Source organism: Choloepus didactylus, chromosome 15 (assembly GCF_015220235.1).
Source record: "Choloepus didactylus isolate mChoDid1 chromosome 15, mChoDid1.pri, whole genome shotgun sequence".
Taxonomy (NCBI): Eukaryota; Metazoa; Chordata; class Mammalia; order Pilosa; family Megalonychidae; genus Choloepus; species Choloepus didactylus.
This window is the reverse complement of record NC_051321.1, coordinates 53,279,987-53,292,219: the sequence shown is the minus strand read 5'-3', so window position 1 is coordinate 53,292,219 and position 12,233 is coordinate 53,279,987. Positions and strand designations below refer to the sequence as shown.

Genomic DNA, 12,233 nt, shown 5'->3' with positions numbered 1-12,233 from the left:
TACCCTACCACCATGATGATCAAGTGTTTATGGGCACATGTACACACACACACACACACACAATACACATACCTGCCCTTCATCCTGTGATATTTTCTGTTTGGGTTAATGCCACCACCATTCACACAAGTCAAAAACCTGAGAGGCTTCTTGGACTCATCTTAGTCCCCACTCCCTGAATCTAATAAGCACTAACACTTGTTGATTTTAGTACTGAGCTGGAATTAGACGAGGTTAGATTCCTGTTTCAGCAGATTATTAGCTTTCTGATGTTAGAAAACTTGCTTAAACTTGTTCACATTTCCTGCTTCCTTATCTGTTAAATGCTGCGAAATACCTTAGAGAGTTAATGTAATTGTTAGTTAAATAAGATTACAGGTATAAAGTACCTAGAATATTATATATTTTTTCTTTCTTTTAATATTATTTACATTTTATTGCCTCAATTCAAGCCCACATCGACAACAATCTTCTTCAGATCTTTCTACCTCTAGTCTTCCCCCAGCTCAGCTTCATTCTTTATACTGCTACCCAAAATAATCCTTCAAACCCCATGTCCTAGTACATATTTTTATCTTAAAGCCCCTCAGTAACTCCTTTCTGCCTCCTAGATGAATCCTACAGTCCTTAGTGGGGCTTCCAAAGCTGTCAGAAATCTATGTTTTATCTGCTTCTCTTGATTTGTCTCCTGCTCATCTCTCTTCCTCATAGCCTATGCTTCAACCATACAAAAATTTTAAATTATTTCTAATAGCATGAAGTAGTTTCATGATTTAATATCTCTGTGCCTGATATTCCTTCTTGGAAAGTTTTCCATGTTTCTTTTACCAGGTGAAATCCTATGTATCCTTCAGGACCACTTCAAGGCTGTTTTCCTCTTTAAGACTGAACTTGACCTAGATAATTTTTTCTTTTTGCAAGTACTAAATCTTGGCTAGGACTGTATTATAGCACTAGTGAATTGTGTAATGTGTTTTTGTTTACACATATACCTTTTCTACCACACTGTGTTTGTTTTCTGCTTGGAATTTTGTACTGTGCTAGATATACAATGGTGAAAAAGACATGGTCACAGATCCTGAATAGTTCATAATCCGAAGGAAAGAGACTTGTAACTCAGGAGTTGGGATAAAGTGATGTATTGCAAGTGAAGGTACAGAAATGTGTTGTGATTTCCAAGAAAGGAACAAATTTCCTCTCTCTAGCAAGGTTGGAAAGTTCTCAGTAATAGGGTGATTTTTGAGCTGTCTTACAGATGAGTTAAGAATTAATCAGGCTATAAAGGTGTATAAAAAATAAATTAAAAAAATGTTCAAAAGTTGATTCTGGTGATGAATGCACAACTATATGATGGTACTGTGAATAGTTGATTGTGCACTGTGAATGACTGCAGAGTATGTGAATATATCTCAATAAAACTGTATAAGAAATAAAAAAAAGAATCAGGCTAAAAAGAGAAAGAGGGGAGGGTCAGAAATTTGAAAAAACATCAGGTGTTAACAAATTTAGAAAGAGAACATGGTAGAAATGGGACTTGCAAAATAATTATGTGTTTGTTGTTTTTGTTTTAATAGCCAGGATGTAGTATGTTTTGAGAAAATAATTTGGGGATATGTTGAATTTATGATACCTCAGAATCAGAAACTGTGCAATAGGCAGTTGGAGATAAGGTTCTAGAATAGGAATGCCATTCTTGGTTGGAGATTGTAATTGACAAATACTGATAACATAATTGTAATTGAAAAATGGATGAGTTCACTCAACCAATGAAAAATTAGTAAGTCAAGGAAAAAATTCAATAAACCTAAAAATTTAAAAGGTGAATAGAGGAAAATATATTTATGAAAAACTACAAAGGAGCTATAGGAATAGAATTAAGGAAAAGGCAAGGATTAGAGGGATTAAAGAATGAAGATATTCTCAAAAGTGTGAAACTATGTACATAAAGTAAACAAAATATTTGAAAGCACCCTTGGGATTTGAAAAAATATCACAGACCTCCTTAGCAAGTGCAGAATTAGTAGAAAGAATGAAAAGAAAGCAGATTGCTACAGCTAAAGGAGGAGCAGGAGGTAAGGAATTAGAAATGTGAGTAGACTCATATCAGAATTTAGGCTCATTTGTTCCAAGATGTTTAGGAAGGTTAGAGAGGCAGTAACTAGAGAGATATGACAGTTGAAGAAAATGTTTTGTTTTATTCGTTTGCTTTTCTTTTTGAAAATGGAGGCATTTAAGTCAGTTTATCAGCTAAGAAAGTGAATAAAATGGGGACTTATCTTAACCAGTAATATTAAATTTTTTTGCTGTTTTATCACACAAAAACCAGCCTTGTAAAGGTAGGGAGAGTAGAAGTCAGGAAGTTCCCACTTCCCCCAAAAGCTGCTAACAAATTTCTTTTACACTCCCGTATATCAAAGTCCATTTTAAAAAAATCTAGAAACAGAGCTTTTCACTCCCTTCCATCTAGAAATTTTCAATCCCTTTTTTCTGTCTGCATTTCTACTCAGGAGCTTACCTTCGGCATTTAATGAGTAAAGTTTCCTTTCATTCTCTTTCTCTGTCTCTCTTTCTTTTTTTGCTTTTCCTTCTGTGTAAGAATTTATGAGTTTCATGCTTTGCTGTCTTAGGTATTTGCAAGATGATTCTTTCTGTGAGAAATGTATTACTGCTGATATGATATTGTTGGTATGACCGAGTTCATGATTGACAATGTTACTGATATTTAACTGAGGTAATAAAATATTTAGGAGATGGCTTTGGTGTTTGATCTCAAAGAAGTAAATAAGGCAACAGTGCTCAAACTCCACTATGCATCAGAAACATCTGCCAATTTATTAAAACATTGGTTTTGGGGCTCCAACCCCTGAGCTTCTGATTTAGTTAGTCTGGGGTGGACCCTAAGAATCTAACCCAAGTTTACAGGTAATGCTAATGAACCACTGACAAGGATAATGAGGTTCCCAGTTGGATGAAGTATGTATTAATATAGTCAGCATTTTGATACTTGTTAAATAACAGTCGTTGACTCCAACTTACATCATCACTGTTTTAAGAGAAAAGAACAAATGCAAGTCATAGACAGTTTTCTTTTCAAGAGTACAGGTTACTGAAAGACAAAAGTTCACTCACTAATAACCCAAAACCGAAACTCTAAGGTTTGAATAGTTTTAATGGCTCAAAACCTATTAGCACCTCTGTGACATTTAAGATTATTGGCTTGGAAAGTATATGGCAATCTTGAAACATGCAGACATTTAACAATTGGAGAAAATTGAAAGTTTTAAATAGAAGCCATTTTAGAAGTGCCTCAGAAAGTATCAGAAAATAATATATGTTTTAAATGCACTTGTCTCTGAGACTGCCAGCTTCTTGACATCAATTTAAGTCAAATAAGTGCTTTTTCTCTCTGGGCCATTGTGCTCCACATTTGAGTATACTACCATTAGTCACCAAGTGCCTTTTACTCTTTTGTAGCAACAAAAAAAGCAAAAGAATATTTTCTGGATATCAAAACAGCCTCCCCATCATAAGCTGAGCTGCAGGCATTAGGTGACCATGTATGTTCCTTAAGAAAATAAAGTGCTTATATGCAACACATCTTGTTTTTGGCTGGCAGCTGGTCCATGTTGGACTGCACAGTGTAGATATGGGACTCTGTACATTAGCTGGTGGTAGATGCCTGTAACATAGTGAGTAAAACTCATAGCCCTTACTGACAAAGATTTTTGGGAAATTTTGCCGTAAAACTCTTTACATTTTTGATGTAAACACTAAAACAGCTTCACATTTGGGGCTCTGGGACAACTGTACAACACCAATCCCCACCCCTGCCTCTGTGTAGGTTTCCTGGTTTCCACCATGGACTCTGCCCCTTACTCAGTGAATGACCCAGGACAAGTAACCCAGACTTGTGCTTTAATTTCCTTACCTGCAAAATAAAGATGGCTCTTAGTTATAAACGCAGGAGCTTATTTTTCATAGGCTTAGGTAAGGGTATCAGAAGTTTTAATTTTTAATTACCACATCTTTCCATCTAGTGCATCATAGTAGTTGTTCTTAATTTATCCTTGTGTTTTTCTCGTACTATGGATTAGTAATTTTGTATAAATGCTTCTTGGAACTATGGCTTCTGGATGATAGTCTTGTGCTCCCAAGGTGCACAAACCAGCAAACGTATGGAGGGCTCAATATGGCAAGTTAAGGTGAGTTACAGGAAACCAAAGGCAACAGATGGGTAAGATCTATAGCAGTAAGGACCATGTAGATCACATTGTCAATTAGTCTCCAAATGCTTCCATAAGACTCTGACAATAGGAGAAATGGAAGGGAAATCAAATGTGAAGCCAGGATTAGGAGGCAAGTATAGAGTCAAGAGCAGTTAAGAGCTGGCTCAGAGGTCAAGGTAAAGGAACTAAGTTGTGTAATTGACTCTTAGGTTTTCACTTCCCAGCTGAGGAAGACATATACTTCCATCTGATTCTGTGAGAAAAGGATACCTATTTCAGTAGCCAGGCAAACAGTGTGGTCCTTGCACCAGGAAAGCTCAGAGAGAGGTGTATGTTTTACATAAATTCTATCTCATTTAGCTCAGTCTTTACTTTATTTATCCTGAGACATTCCAATTCACATGACTGTCAGCCAACTGCTGCTCCCTTACCCCAAATTATCATTTTTCTCCCATAATTCCTTGCAGCTTGGAATCTATCAAGTTTTATTTGCCAAATCCATTCTACCCAAATCCAGTTAACTGACTGAACATTTTTTCCAAAAGAACAATTAGCTAAATATGCTTGTTTCTTTAGCCATTTATAAAATTTACAGCAGATTATATTAGATTGTGCGGTTTCAAAAGCTTTTGAGATTTCTGCAAAGTTTTAGTTGTGTGACTTTCATTTTAGCCTATAAATAGCTTTTAAAGACTGTTCAGTTTGTTACTTCACCTTGTCCCTGCAGATAAACATAGCCATGCATTGGAGGAAAGAGAGGGAGACTTCTTATTGGAGGAAAGACGAAGTGGAGAATCCATTCAGAAAATTGGCCATTTTATAATTTAGCCATTGGGAGAATTGGCTTTGGGCAATTTAGCTCTCAGTGAGTTGGCCTGCTTCTTGCAACTTCAGGTACTAAAGCTAAAAGTTTACCTGCCAACTTTCACAGGAAAGAAAATGTATTTCTTTCTCTCTGTATAACAGATTCCTAGAGAACTATAGGATAAAATCTTGCTAGAGGAAGGACCTAAACATTACAGGGGTAATTGTGAACTTTACATTCTTATTTACAATTCCAAAATCTGCACTATCTTGAAGAAATTGTATAGTTAAATAAAATAAAATAGGACCAACTTTTAAAAGATACAGTATAATGGGAATCTTGGATGTGAATATAATTGACTTTTCCTGGAGAATAATAATAATAATTCTTGACAGCAATCCTGCATTTCTCAGCAGGGCAGACATGGTTTTAGAGCTTAGTTAAAGGCAGAATCACTTCTATTTAAAAGGATTGTTTCTTTCCAGCTTGCAAGAGAAAACATGGATGGAAAAATGACAATGCTAAGTTAACCAGCGGCACTGAGACTGTCAGAAAGCAGCAGTTGTTGGTCAAGAAAGAGAAATTTTAAAGCAGAATTTGATCTGAGTTTGGACTATGATGACAGTTAAGGGTGGAAGTTCCATTTCTAGAAGGGTGTACTAGCTATTTTGAAGTGAGAGCATTCAAATTTAAGGAGCCAACAACTGCCTAATTTTATTCTTTTCCAGAAGTCTATTACTAACATGAGTTAATTCTTGAGAAATCTGAAATTTAGACTTTCCTTCTGCTAACTTGCATGCTACTCCATTTGCAAAATAGTTTTTAAAAAATGAACCCAAAATAAATTATTTCACAGGTTATATATGTGTTGTTGATTTAATGGAGAGATGACTATATTTTTAAAATATTGTCAATTTATTGTTTGAATATAACTTAAAAATAAAATTCTGTTGAAACTGAAATAAGAGATAAAACCACTTCTTTTCCATGAGTATTCAAGTATATTTTCAGATTTTTCTGATGTCTCCTTCAGGCTAGGATCAAAAATTTAGGAATAAGAGTTTCAGAGGACATTCTAAATAGAACTGAAATGCAAATCTCGCTTTTCAAAAATTTATTTAATGTTATATTTTTTATTGCAGAAGTTGTAGGTTTACAGAAAAATCATGTAGAAAATATGAAGCTTTCATATACCCCCCCATTATTAACATCTTGCATTAGTGAAGTACCTTTGTTACAATTAATGAAATATTATTATACTTGCACTAATTATAGTCCATAGTTTGCATTAGGGTTCACTGTTCATGATTTACAGTCCTATGTTGTTATTTTTATTCTGGTAACTTATATTCAAACTAAAAATTTCCTTTTTAACCACATTCAGATATACAATTCAGCATGCTACCATCACCACCATCCATCACCGAAACACTTCCATCATTCCAAACAGAAATTCTGTACCAATTAAGCAGTAACTCCCTATTCCTGTTTTCAGTTCTTCGGAGTATATACCTAAAAGTGAGATTACCAGGTCATAGGAAAATTCCATACTTACTTTTCTGAGGAACTTCTACAGCGGCCAACCCATTTAACATTACTACCAACAATGAATGAGTGTATCTGTTGCTTCACATCCTTTCCACCATGTGTAATTATTATTTTTTTTAATAGCAGCCATTCTGGTGTGTATGGAATGGTACCTCATTGTGGTTTTAATTTGCATTTTCCTAATGGCTGACGATGTTGAGCACCTTTTCATGGTGTTGCTTTGGCCATTTGTATATATCCTTTGGAAAAAAATGTCTATTTAAGTCCTTTGTCCTTTTTAATTGGGTGGATTTTCTTTTTTTGTTTAGTTATAGGATTTCTTTATATGTTCTGGATATTAAACCCTTATCAGATATATGGTTTCCAAATATTCTCTACAATTGTGTAGGTTTCCTTTTTACTCTTATGATGAAATTCTTTGATGCAAAAAAGTTTTTAATTTGGATGTAGTCCCATGTTTCTTTTTCTTTTGTTGCTTATACTTTGGATGAAAGTATCAGAAGCCATTACTTAACACAAGGTCCTAAAGATACCTCCCCATGTTTTCTTCTAGGAGTTTTGTAGTTTTGGTTCTTATATTTAGGTCTTCGATCTATTTTAAGTTTATTTTTGTATATGATATGAGGTAGAGGTCTACCTTCATTCTTTTGTATATGGATAGCCAGTTTTCCCAGCACCATTTGTTGAAGAGATTGTTCTTTCCCAATTGAGTGGTCTTGACATGCTTGTCAAAAATCAATTAGCAGACACAGCTGAAAGACACCACCTCAGTCCTGGCCTTGGGGACAGCTCTCACTACTAGCTTGTGCCAGAGGTGAGTCCTGAGATTTTCTAAGATTAATGACTTGGCATGAAGCAATTACTATAGGTTTGAGGGATCTGAGGAATGCAATGGAAGCAATACCAAGGCCTGGACACTGGATGCCATGTTACTAACACCTCACAGGGGAAGAGATCAAGAACTGTTGTTTGCAGAGATGGTTGCCGCTAGGGGGAAGGCAGTGGAAAGCTTGATGGTTTTCTGTAGGAGTGCAAAGACTGGAGGTCATGATGCTGCAGAGAAGAGCTAGCAGATTTGGGAGTTGATTCCCAATATCTTAAGTACTATTGGAAAAGAAGAAAGAGGAGTAATCGTGCCCTCCCCCCACCTGCATACCCAGCTTTGATACACTCACCCTCACCAAAGTCCTTCCAGAAGTCCAAGTTCAAGGATGGCACTCTCTGTCTGGTCGTGTTTTATGAAGAAATCTTGTCGCTCCTCTTCATTGAACCCGTAAGGCATTGCACTGGTGGGTGCACTACAGCCAGGTCTGGGGGCTGAGCAAGCAGCTTTGTAAGGAGCATGGGGCCAATGTGCTTCCTGCATTCCTCCTAAAGAAGCTTTTCTCTCTAAGACCTGCTGAGGTAGAACAGAGGAGAAAGCAGAGAAGTACAAGCAAGCTATTTGGCAAGGCCCATTGCTTAGGAGCAGCGAGACCTTCAGTAATTTCCTGTGTCAGGCACAACAGGAGACACAGAAGATCCCCACAGAAGAGATCTCCTTGGAAGTGCTGCTCAGCAATAGACAGAAAGTTCTGGTCAATGTGCCAACTTCGGATTAAATTAAGGATGTCCTGGAGGCTGTGGCTGCAAAGCTGGATCTTCCAGATGACTTGATCAAATATTTGAGTCTCTTTCTAGTTCAAGACAAAGAAGATGGAGCCTTTTTATTTGTACATAAATTGCAAGAGTTTGAGCACCCTTATGTGTCTGTTACCAGCCTATGGAGTCAAGAATATAAGATTGTGCTAAGGAAGACTCACTGGTACTCTGCCTATGAAGATGATGTCATGGAGAACTGGATTGGCCTGAACCTGCTTTATGTCAGATATTGAGCATGATTCGATCCTAGTCACCAAGGATCAGCATTGGAAGCTCAAATCTCTGTAAGAGAAGGTCTCCAAGAAGGAGTTCTTGTGGCTGGCCCAGATGCTGCAGCACTGTGGCTACCTGTGCGTTGATACCTGTGTGTCTGAGTTCCCAGAGAAGGACTGTCCTGTGGTGATAAGCACAGGCAACAGTGAGCTTAGCCTCTGGCTCTGCCTCCCTGGCCAGCAATTCCATGAAGGCTCTTTGTGGGACACCTGCATGCAGTGTTGGCCGGTCACCTCTTTAGCGCCATTGCCCGGTGGAGGCACAAACAGCCCAGGCCGGGGCTGGGGTGGAGTGCACCTGGAACTAGCTTTCAAATACCTCATGAGCAAGGAACAACTACAGTGGGTCACCATCACCAGCCCCCAGGCCATCATGATGAGCATCTGCCTGCAGTCTATGGTAGATAAACTGATGGTGAAGAAATCTGGTGGCCGCATCAGGAAGATGCTCTGCCAGTAGGTGGGGTGGCACCCTGAAACATTCAGACAGTCAGCTAGCAATGAAATCCTCACCACTGCTTGAGTCACCTGATGCCAGCTGGGAGTCCCTGGTCAAATTCTCAAGCAAGCTGAGTGCTATGAGTTTGCAGGGGATTGGCAGTCCCAGCACAGATGCCAATGCCAGTGATGTCCATGACAATTTTGTCTTTGAGGGTGTTGGAGATGAGGATCTGTAGTCCACTACTTGGATGTTAGCCCTCTATGCCAAAGGAATATAAAAATTTGTCCTGAGCCTGTGTCCCCAAGCTGAGGGGTATTTACCTTCTTCCTTCCTACTTTCCCCTTCTCTCCCCTTGGCCAGAGGCCTCCTAACGAACCTTCCCTTCCCTTCCCCCTTGGCTTGCTTCACAAAGGACTGCCCCCTCTCTTTCTTTCAGAGCTGGCCCTTGATGCCAAATTAACATTTAGTATTTTGCACAAAGTCCAAGGAACCATGGCTACATGCCTTGGGAGGAGTTAATTCATCTCCTCCCCCTCCCCCTGCCCCTGGCTACTTCTGACTTCTGACTTTGGGTCAAGGGGATGAGCAGAGGTCTGTGTATGGTCTGGGCCAGCTCCCCACCATTAAATGTAGCCTGATTGCTGCCTAAAAGATATCAGTTGGCCATAGATGTGATGGTTTATTTCCAAACTCTCAAATCAATTGCATTGTTCTATATGTTCTATGTTGAGGAAGATTCCTTCTATTCCTAGTGTTATAAATATTTTTATCAAGAAGATGGGCTGGAAATTGCTAAATGCTTTTTGTTTTTAATTAGCTGAGATGACTGTGTGCTTTCCTTTTCTGTTAGGGTTGTATATTACATTAATTTATTTTCTTATGTTGAACCATCCTTGCATCCTGGGATAAATCTCACTTGATCATTGTGTCTGATTCTTTTAATGTGCTATTGGATTCAGCTTGATAGTATTTTGTTGAGGGCTTTTGCCTTTATATTCATAAAGGTTATTGGTCCTCTTTCTTTTCTTGTAGTATCTTTATCTGGCTTTCATGTTAGAGTTATGTTGATCTCTGTTTTGGTTTGCTAAAGCTGCCAAAATGCAATATACCAGAAATGGATTTAACTTTATAATGGGGGTTTATTAATTCACAAATTTATAGTCCCAAGGCCATGAAAGTGTCCAAATTAAGACATCAAGAGGTAGATACCTTCTCTGAGGAAAGGCTGATGGTATCTGGGGTTCCTCTGTCACATGGGAAGGCACATGACTGGCTCTGCTAAAACTTCTTTCCTGGGTATTCTGGTTTGCTAATGCTGTTGTTTTGCAAAACACCAGAAATGGATTGGCTTTTATAAAGGGGGGTTATTTGGTTACAAAGTTAGTCTTAAGGCCCTAAAGTGTCCAAGGTAAAGCATCAACAACAGGGTACCTTCACTGAAGGATGGTCAATGGCATCTGGAAAACCTGTTAGCTGGGAATGCACATGGCTGGCATCTGCATGCTCCCAGGTTCTGTTTCAAAATGGCCTTCTCCAGAATGTCAGCTTTCAATGGCCATTTTCAAAATGTGTCCCTCAGCTGCAGCAAGCAGTGAGCTCCTTCTGTCTGAGCTTTTGTAAGACTTCAGTGAACTAATCAAAGCCCATGCTGAATGGGCAGGGCCACACCTCCATGGAAACATTCAATCATAGGTCAAACCCTAACCAAAGGTGTCACTAACAGTTGGGTGGGTCACATCTCCATGGAAACAACTCAATCCCAATATCCCATGAGATTGGATTAAAAGATCATGGCTCTTTCTGGGGGACGTAATATATCCAAATTGGCACACTAGGTTTAGCTTCTGGTTTCAGTGGCTTCCTCCAAAATGCCTCTGGTTTTCTATTTCAGCTCCTTTCTTAGCTTCTTCTGGGGGCAAACTCGGGATTACATATCTTAGCTTCTCTCCAAAATGTCTCAGCTTCTCCAAGCAGCTGGGTCTGTGTTGGATCCAGGGCCCTGAGCTCTGAGCTCTCTCCCTGAGCTCTCTTAAGGACTCCAGTAAACTAATTAAGAGAACCACCTTGAATGGGTGGAGTCACATCTCCATGGAAGATTGGATTAAAAGAACATAGTTTTTTATGGGGTACATAACAGATTCAAACCAGCACAACCTCATTGAATGAGTTAGGGAGTGTTCACGCCCCTTCAATTTTTTTGGAAGAGTTTGAGCAGATTAGTGTCATTTATTCTTAGAATGTTTGGTAAAATTCAGCAGTGAAGCCATCTGGTCATGTGTTCTACTTTGTTGGAAGGTTTCTGGTTACTGTTCCAATCCCTTTACTTGCAATTAATTTATTGAGATCTTTTATTTTACTTGAGTCAGGGTAGGTAGTTTGTGTGTTTTGAGGAATTGTCCATTTCATCTAGATTATCTCATTTGTTGGGGTACAGAGGTGTTCATAATAACTTCTTATAGTCCTTTTTAATTTTATGGGATCAGTAGTAGTGTTCCCTGCTTCTTTTCTGATCTTAGTTATTTGCATCCTCTCTCTATTTTATTTTTCTGCCTGACTAGTTAAATGTTTGTTGATTTTATTGTTCTTTTCAAAGAACAAACCTTGGTTTTGTTGATTCCCTTCATTTTTTAATTATCTATTTCATTTATCCCCAATCTAATCTTTGTTATTTCCCACTTTCTACTTGTTATGGGTTCAGGTTGCTCTTCTTTTTCTAGATACTCCTTGCGAGCTTAAGTCTCTGGTTTGAGGTTTTTCTTCCTTTATAAGCCTTTAGAACTATAGATTTCCCTCTCAGTTTTGCCATTGCAACATCCAGTGTTTTTGTATGTTCTGTTTTCATTTTCATTTGTATTTCCTAATTTCCCTTGTGATTTCTTCCTTGACTGACACATTGGCTCTTTAAGAGTACATTGTTTAATTCCCTTATATTTGTGAATATTCCAGTCTTCCTTCTGTTTATTGATTTTTAGCTTCATTCCATTGTGGTCAGAGAAGATACATTGTATGATTTCAATATGTTTGAATTTAATGAGACTTGTATTGTGACCTAACATATGGTCTATCCTGGAGACTGATCCATGTGCAGTAGAGAAGAAAGTGTTTACTGCTGCTAGTTTGGTTTTGTTTCCTATAGGTGTGTTAGGTCTGATTGGTTTCTGGTATCACTCAAGTTTCCTATTTGTTTAATGATCTTCTGTCCAGATGGTCTATCCTTTATGGAAATCTGTATATTGAAGTATCCTACTATTAATGTAGAACCATCTATTTCTCCCTTCAAATCTGACAATATTTGCATA

At 38.1% G+C, this 12,233-nt stretch overlaps 1 pseudogene; it reads left to right on the top strand.

The window, feature by feature from the left end:
• The first annotated feature begins 8,187 nt into the window (after positions 1–8,187).
• Positions 8,188–9,169, top strand: LOC119510824 (annotated as a pseudogene).
• Positions 9,170–12,233: the final 3,064 nt, after the last annotated feature.